Source organism: Chelonoidis abingdonii, chromosome 1 (assembly GCF_003597395.2).
Source record: "Chelonoidis abingdonii isolate Lonesome George chromosome 1, CheloAbing_2.0, whole genome shotgun sequence".
In the NCBI taxonomy this organism is placed as follows: Eukaryota; Metazoa; Chordata; order Testudines; family Testudinidae; genus Chelonoidis; species Chelonoidis abingdonii.
Genome location: NC_133769.1, coordinates 145,143,312 through 145,152,316, shown reverse-complemented (window position 1 = coordinate 145,152,316; position 9,005 = coordinate 145,143,312). Strand labels below are relative to the sequence as shown.

General features: G+C 51.5%; 1 pseudogene; it reads right to left on the bottom strand.

Annotated features, from left to right (window-relative positions):
• Window positions 1–849: 849 nt before the first annotated feature.
• Window positions 850–8,605, bottom strand: LOC142047092 (olfactory receptor-like protein COR6; annotated as a pseudogene).
• Window positions 8,606–9,005: the final 400 nt, after the last annotated feature.

Genomic DNA, 9,005 nt, shown 5'->3' with positions numbered 1-9,005 from the left:
CTCTCCTTAGCTCGGCCCCACTCTGTCTGACCCAGGCAATTCCAGCTCACACGGAGGATGGGACCCACCCTGGGCTTCTGTCTCTTTGATTAGCCTGCCCGCCCTGTCAATCAGGCTGACCTGGAGCATTGGCCTCTCGCCATTGTTCCTGGGAACTCTCAGTCTCAAGGTCCTGATCTGCCATCGATCTCTCCCCTTTTAGTGCTGGGAGCTAGCAACCAAACACCCCCACTGAATGTTAGTAAGGGGATAACAGTCCCCTTCCATTTAGGCTGGGACCCAGTCCATTTCTTAGATCTACACCCAGGATTGTGTGACCAGGACCACAGCACTTCCTCTACGTCTCAGTTCCCACCTGCCAGATGGGGAGGATCCTTCCCTGCCCCAAAGTATTAGGAGGCAGTTTCATTCCTGGCTGGGAAGAGTTCAGATACCTGGTGGGTGGATTGGGCCCCAGGTGGGGGGGATGGTCAGACATTCGCTGCGTCAGGGGTGACACGGGCCATGGAAAGGTCTGAGCAGTGACGACAGGGGAGGGGCTCCATGTCAGACCACCCCTCCCAGACTGCAATGGCTATTGAGTATAACCCCTGGTTCTGTGGATGCTCTCATTTCTGGGCCAGCCCCACAACCCAGACAGCCTGATTCTTCTGAACCAGTATCTGGCCTGACCCCAACTGCAGGGGTCAGGGTGGGGCATGGTATTGAGTGAGGTGCTCGGCCTTGGTTTCTCTCAGTGCTGTGAGGTCTATGGCCGCTCCCCCCAGCTTTTCCTCCCCAGGCACAGTGAGACAGAGCAGTACTTGCGGCAGGGAGTGGGAGCTCCTGGTCATGCGAAGGGGAGGCCCTTCAAGGCTGTCCCACAGAGCACAGCCCCTGCAGTGCTTTGGGCACCTGGAGCAAGCACCTGATGTTAAATAGCTGGGCCATGACCTTCACTGAAATGTCCTCCCGCTGCAAGGGAACAAGGATCAATCAGAGACTTGGACAACCAAGAGAATGAAGGGTATTAATAGCACTGGGAGCCAGCAAAATTTCCTCCCCACCCCTCCCCATGTTTGAGGGACGGATTCCCCCACTCAACCCCCCCACACCCCGAGACGAAATCTTGTCTCTTCTCTAGTGACTTCCAACCCCTCTCCCACCATTGTGGAATGAACTCCTGCCCCCAGTCCTCTCAATCCTCTCATGTGAGAGCTGTTCTACCTCCCACCAGAGGGAATCCAGCTCCGCTCCCCAGAATCCCCTCAGCCACCCTCGTCCCCTCAAGCTGAGGGGTTGAGAGGTTTTGGGCACTAGTGTCGTGGGATGAGAGGAAGTGAATCCCCAATCTTTAACGTGATGCCATGAACAGTAGCTCTGGTGAATGGGGCTCTTAAGCAGCCCCTGCTGACTGACTTCTCCAGTTCTCCCAGAGCAGTTGGTGGCTGGGATAACATGATACCAGAGCACTAGGAACCGGCCTGAGGCCCTGAGGGGTAGGAAAGGCTTACAGAGGTGGCTAGAGGAGTTTGCCGCCTTTAGCATTAGCAATGGCTGTGTGTTGGGTTGATGTGATGCCTGTTAGGAAATAGCCTTGCTGGAGAGCTGGGTCTACACTGCTTTGAGCTACTCAGGGGACAAGTTGGAACCTACCAATGGCACCTGCCTGGGTTCATCCTCTCCTTGGTCAGCATATGGAGATGGGATGGGAATTATTTTCAATGGTCTGGGAGATGAAAGGCCCTGGGGGTCCCTCCCCAGTTGATCCCTCTTTGGTTACCTCGTCCCCGATCACCTGGCTGGCTTCCCCCAGGATGGAATATGTGAGCACCAGCACAGCCTGACTGACATGGAGCTGGGGGTCACGTATGGCCAGAAGCGCCACCTGGAGGAAAGTTCTTCTTTGGTCTTCCGTGAAGATCTCAAAGACCTAATACCAACAACACCAGAGCCCTTGCAATTGTCCAGAACTAGGCTCCAAACCCCTCTAGTGTCTCACAAGGTGGAAAAGATTCCTGGGGCAGCCAACTTTTGGGGTCTTTCTGGAGCAGGATTCACTGCAGATGTCACGAGATGCTGGAAATGTGAATCCACACTCTGAAACCCAGCTCACACAGACAACAAAAGACACTCTACTGCTCCCAGCAGCGATAGCTCCTGCAGCTCACCCGCTAGAGGTTAGGAGTCTTTTAGATCTGGTTCATTCCCCTCTTCACCCCACTGACATTCCCATGAGCCTCACATACTCTGTTAGAAATAGGTAGCAGGCTCTTGCCCTGTGTCCATGACACACTCACTGCAGAGGGATACAGCTCCACACCTGAGCTGCTGCAATGAACCAGTGAAGAGTCCTTACCTCTCCCACCTGGCCATGCTTCTGTAGCCCAGGCATTTGGTGTCCTGGAGCCCGTCCCGACACCACAGCTCTCTTGCCTCTCTGATGTTCAGTCCTGGAGGAGAAAGACACACCCATTTGGGAGGTTTGGCATTCCAGTTACAGTGCCTGTTTCCTTCTGGGTGCACGCTGGCCAGGGTCCTTGTGGCATCCACGGCCCAATGGAATTGCAGAGTCCATACCAGGTGGTTTAGTACCAGAAGGGGGATTTGTTGCAGTCATTACAGTATTCATGTGACACTTACAGTCATTGTGCTCTGAGAGTGGGTGCCTGTTAATGGTGGTGTCTAATACTGAGAACCCCCCACACCCACTGAAGTGAAGGATCTGGCCCTGGCTACCCAACTGGTGACATCCTACAAGCTTTGTGTCCATCCCCTGTGGTCTCTGCTCCTGCCCCTGCCCTCATGATGGGCTCTTTCCCTCCATGTGTCTCAATAGCTCAGTTCCTCTCCCCTCACAGACTGGCTGCCCCATGGGTAGGCTGATTTCCCTGGGCTGGGGGACAGAGCCAGGCTCTGAGATAAAGCAGCCAATTTCTCTGGTACTTTCACACTCATCTCCCTAATTCAGAGAAAGGGGAAGAAAAAGAGTCATCATCTAAGGTGGGATCGGTCTCAGAGGAGGGGGCTTCTTTCTGTAGGGTCCCATTGCCCAGCAGAGGCAGTCTCAAAGGAGGAGCCTTGTTTCCATGGGGTTTCTCTTCCCCGCTACAGTGGATCTAAAGAGAGGCCTTAGTTCTATAGGCGTCCCAAGGACCAACTGGAGCTAGTCTCCGAGAGGCTCGTTTCCATGGGGTCCCATTGCCTGGCTGGGTTTCTTACCTCTCTTCTGCAGCAGGAGCCTGTGCAGCCAATATATCCCACCCCTAGCTTGCCAGCTGATGTCATTGGCTGGATGAGATACATAAAGACCCAACTGCAGCACAAAGTCGCCTGCTTTGGGGAAATCGGAGGAGCTCTGGTGGAAGGAAGAACAAAGGGGAAATCCATAGAATATCAGAGTTGGAAGTAGCTTCAGGAGGTCATCTAGTCCAACCCCCTGCTCAAAGCAGGACTAATACCCAACTAAATCATCCCAGGCAGGGCTTTGTCAAGCCTGACCTTAAAAACTTCTATGGAAGGAGAGTCCACCACCTCCCTAGGTAACCCATTCCAGTGCTTCACCACTCTCTGAGTGAAAAAGGTTTTCCTTGTATCCAACCTAAACCTCCCCCACTGCAATGTGATACCATTAGTCCTTGTTCTGACATCAGGTACCACTGAGAACAGTCTAGATCCATCATCTTTGGAACCCCCTCTCAGGTAATGGAAAGCAGCTATCAAATCCCCACTCATTCTACTCTTCTGCAGACTAAACTAGCCCAGTTCCCTCAGCATCTCCTCATAAGTCATGTGCTACAGCCGTCTAATCATGTTTGTTGGCCGCCGCTGGACTCTTTACAATTTTTCCACATTCTTCTTTTAGTGTGGGGCCCAAAATTGGACACAGTACTCCAGATGAGGCCTCACCAATGTCAAATGGAGGGGAATGACCACATCCCTCGATCTGCTGGCAACACCCCTACTTACACAGCCCAAAATGCTGTTAGCCTTCTTGGCAACAAGGGCACACTGTTGACTTATATCCAGCTTCTCGTCCACTGTAACCCCTAGGTCCTTTTCTGCAGAACTGCTTCCTAGCCATTCGGTCCCTTGTCTGGAACAGTGAATGGGATTCTTCTGTCCTAAGTCCAGGACTCTGCACTTGTCCTTGTTGAACGTCATCAGGTTTCTTTAGGCCCAGTCCTCTAATTTGTTTAGGTCCCTCTGTATCCTATCCCTACCCTCCAGCGTATTTCCCACTCTGCAAACTTGCTCAGAGTGCAGTCCACCCATACTCCAGATCATTAATGAAGATATTGAACAAAACCGACCCCAGGACCGACCCTTGTGGCACCGCTTCAAACCGGCTGCCATAAAGACATAGTGCTTGATCACTACCCTTTGAGCCTGATCTAGTAGCTTCTACAAATTAGGTCCATCATCCAGCCATACTGTTAAACTGCTGGCAAGAACACGTGGGAGACCGTATCAAAAACTTTGCTTAAGTCAAGACTAAACATTCCACTGTTTCCCCTCATCCAAGACCCAGTATCTCCTCTAGAAGGCAATTAGGTTACTCAGGCATACTTGCCCTTGTGAATCCATACTGACTGTTCCTGAACTTCCTCTCTCTAAGTCTTCAGAATTGATTCCTGAGACTGCTCCATGATTTCCAGAGACTGAGATGAGGCTGATTGGCCTGTAGTTCCCCGGATCGTCTCCTCCTTTATTAAAGATGGGCACTACATTAGCTTTTTCCAGTCACCGAGACCTCCCTCCACCATGATTTTCAAAATAATGGCCATAGCTCTGCAATCACATCCGCCAAATCCTATAGCACCTTCGGATGCAGCGCAACCAGCCTCATGACTTGTGTTCAACCATTTTTTCTAAATTGTCCCAAACATTTCTCTCCACAGATGGCTGGTCACTTTCCCCCTACTGTGCTGCCCAGTGCAGCAGTCTGGGAGCTACTGTTGTTGAAGACAGGAGGCAAAAAAGCATTCAGTACATTAGCTTTTCCACATCTTGTCACTAGGTTGTCTCTCTCATACAGGGGCCACACTTCCTTACTTTCTTTTGTTGCTAACATATCTGAAGAAACCCTTCTGTTACACTACACTCTTGCTAGCTAGCAACCTAAGGTGAGTTGGCTTCCTTATTTCATTCCTGCATGCCTGAGCAATATTTTTATTCTCCTCCCTGATCGTTTGTCCAATCTTCCACTTCTTGTAAGCTTCTTTGTTGCGTTTAAGATCAGCAAAGATTTCACTGTTAAGCCAAGCTGGTCACCTGCCATATTTACTATTCTTTCTACACCTCAGAATGTTTTTTTCCTGCAACCTCAATAAGGATTCTTTAAAATAAATTCAGCTCTCCTGGACTCCTTTCCCCCTCGTGTTATTCTCCTAGAGGATCCTGCCCATCAGTTCCCTGAGAGTCAAAGTCTGCTTTTCTGAAGTCCAGGGTCCATATTCTGCTGCTCTCCTTTCTTCCTTGTGTCAGAATCCTGAACTCGACCATCTCATGGTCACTGCCTCCCAGGTTCCCATCCACTTTTGCTTCCCCTACTAATTCTTCTCAGTTTGTGAGCAGCAGGTCTTGAAGAACTCTGCCCCTAGTTGGTTCCTCCATCACTTGGACCAGGAAATTGTCCCCTACACTTTCCAAAAACTTCCTGGATTGTCTGTGCACTGCTATATTGCTCTCTCAGCAGATATCAGGGTGATTAAAGTCTCCCATGAGAACCAGGGCCTGCGATCTAGTAACTTCCGCTAGTTGCCGGAAGAAAGCCTCGTCCACCTCATCTCCCTGGTCTGGCCTTTTATAACAGACTCCCACCATGACATCATCCTTGTTCCTCACACTTCTAAACTTAATCCAGAGACTCTCAGGTTTTTCTGCAGTTTCATACCGGAACTCTGACCAGTCATACTGCTCTTACAAACAATGCAACTCCCCCACCTACACTCTGTCCTAGATCTTTTTGGAGTGGAGCCAGAAATGGACATGCTTTGGGAGAAGGAGATGGGGGGAGGGTCAACGCACAGACGCACATGCTCTGCAAATGAGTCTCTCCCCCTCCCCATGGGGCTGAGACTTTGTGCTCAGGGTGGAATAGCTGAGCCCTGGTTGCAGAGCTTGAAAAGGGGGTTCATCACACTACCCACATCTTGCTGGGCATAAGCTCATTGTCTCTCCAGGCTGGGACAATGTTCAGTCTTGGGGCTGGTCTATTTGCTCTGAACACCTGATCCACGAACAGAATGTCAGGATCAAGGCATATGCCCTGGACCCCCAGAACCCCAGACCCCTGCAGCAAAGGCCTTGGTAGGATGGACTGAACAGCCATGAGGACAATACCACTGGGAACCGCAGTGTCCCTAGGACAGAAGAGCTGATTCCCTGAGGCTCTTCCTGTATCTCAGGGTCTCCCTAGAGAGGAGCCAGTGACTTTTCTCAGAGGCCCATATCCTGCATCTCACAGAGGTTTCAGTCTCTCGGTCCCCAGCCAGGCCTGGTTTTCACTGTTAGTGCTTAATGCAACCGTCCAGAGCTCTGGCTGACAGTCCCAGCTCCTTCCCTCTGCACTGACAGCTCTGGGAAAGTGTGGCCGGCTGTGTCCAAGATGGGAGGACACAATGCAAAAATGGCTCTTCTAGTCTCTCCTTCGCAGCCCTTCCACAGAGCAAAGGAAATTCCACCCCAGACCGTCCCATTCTATTCACCTCCAAGAGGTGCTGCAGCATGTCCAAGGTTGGGGTCTCTGTCAGCAGGCCCCTGAGCATGGTGTCCAGGATCTGAAAATAGCTCTTGTGCAGAGCCTGCAAGAAGAGGGAGCACCTGTCAGTTATGGGACTTGAGGCTACACCAGTCAGGGGACAATTAGAACGGTTCTCCAGGAGACCTGGCAAGACTCAAAAGGCACATCCTGGTCTCTTCCATTCACATCACTCTAGGGACACTTAGCAAGAGTTCATGCCTGCTGCCTCTTCAATCCTTGCTCTTAGGAGTTCTCTGTTCAGGGCCTGGTAGCCAGCAGACTATGGAGCAGCCAAACTGCAATGGGTGGGAAGTAGGATCCCAGGGAGAGTCCAGGCAGGAGATCAGGAGAGGAGGAAAGTCTGGGATCATACACGGAGGGGTAACACAATCCCCTCTGGATGGAAGGGGCCCTCCCTGCCAGTTTGTCCCGGGCCTGTTCCCAGCTCTGCTCACCCCTCCCCTATTCTCAGCAGCTCCATCAAAGCAAGAGAGCAGGGACCAGAGCCTGCTCCTGCTCCTGGGACAGAGAATTAGGATCAGGACCTACCTGGAAGTGGGTGGTGTCGTTCCCAGTGCCCATGGTAAAGATCCTGTGGAGAACAGCCCACGGGAGGCGTAATTACAGCACCAGGGCAAGCAGCGGCTTCAGTTTGCTGGCAGAAGTAAGAAGCTTGTTGTACACTCTGCAGCACCAACTTGGTGCTGGCACTCCCATGGACATGACCCTCTCCACCGCAGTGATCCCCTCCCTAAGGAAATTGTAATGTTACTGGAGTGAAATCCCCCCCTTTCCTGGCTGGGGGGTTGATGTTCCCGCCTCCTCTGCGGAGGGATGGGAACAGCCACAGCTGGGGGTAATCTAACCAGAGGAGGATCTGTGACTCCCAGATCTGGGCCCGGTCAGCACCAGGGTTAGGGCAGCTGGATGGGAGGGTCCTGGTACCTGAGACTGTAAACTGTGGCCATGGAGCTGGATGTACATGATTCTATCAAGATGTACAGATAGAAATTTCTGTACATTGACTTAATGAGTGAGAACTAGCACATATCTACACTCCAGTACTGATCAGAAAAACCAGTCCCCGTATTTACATACAGTGAAGAATAATTTTCTGGTGTATTGTCGTCTTCAGAGCATCCTTCACCTCCTTGTTCCTCAGGCTGTAGATCGGGGGTTAAGCATGGGGATCACAAGGGTATCGAACATGGCCACCATTTTCTACCAGTCCACTGAGCTGCCAGATGAGGGTCGTAAATATGTAAAGATCAGGGTCCCATATAAGATGGAAACGACAGCCAAGTGGGAGGAGCAAGTGCCTTCGTGCCGTGAAGTGGATCCTCAGGATGGCAAAGATGATGTAAATGTAGGAGATGAGGATGGTGAAAATGGTGCCTATTGTTTCTATGGATGCAAAGATGAAATGCAGTAGCTTACTGATGCAAAAGTAAGAGCAGGGGATTTCTTGGAGTAGGCGAATATCACAGAATAAATGATCGAGGACATTGGAGTGGCCAAAGGACAGACTGAATACAGTACATGTATGTGCAGTGGCATTGACACAGGTGCATAGGTAAGAGCCAGCCACCAGCTAGAAACAGACTCTCTTGGACATGGTCACATAATAAAGCAATGGGTTGCAGATGGCCACGAAGCAATTGTATGCCATCACAGCCAGGAGGCGAAGCTCATTGTTGGCACATAAGGAGAAGACGAAAAACTGAACCACACGCCCAGAGAAAGAAATGTCTTTGCTAGGGAACTGCCCCAAAGGTGATGGTCAATCACAGAGGAGCAGACAACATCTAAGAGTAACAAGATGCTGAGGAAAAAGTACATGGAGCTGTGGAGTTGGAAGTCAACCCTAATCACCATGATCATCCTGAAATTCCCTACCAGAACGCAGAAATGAATGGCAAAGAAGGACACAAAGAGAATGTTTTGCAGCTTTCAGCTGTCTGTAATTCCCTGGAAAGTGAAGCCAGTCACTCAGGCCTCGCTGGAGCTCACAGCCCCACTCCCTTACCACGCGGCTCTGAGCTGGGAGGAGCTCAGGCCCCGCCAGAGCCACGCTGCACTGCTGTTCAGGGAAGCTCCTGGATACGACTCACTGAAGCACTAGGTGACAGGGGAGCCGAGGGGTAAGAGGCCAGGGCCAGAGGGATTGGATAAGGGGCAGGGAGTCCCGGGGACAGGAAAGGGGCAGCGGCAGCGAATTGGGGGAGTGGGGCAGGAATAGGGGGGTTGGATTGTAAGGTAGGCCATTCTGGGGTCTGTCAGA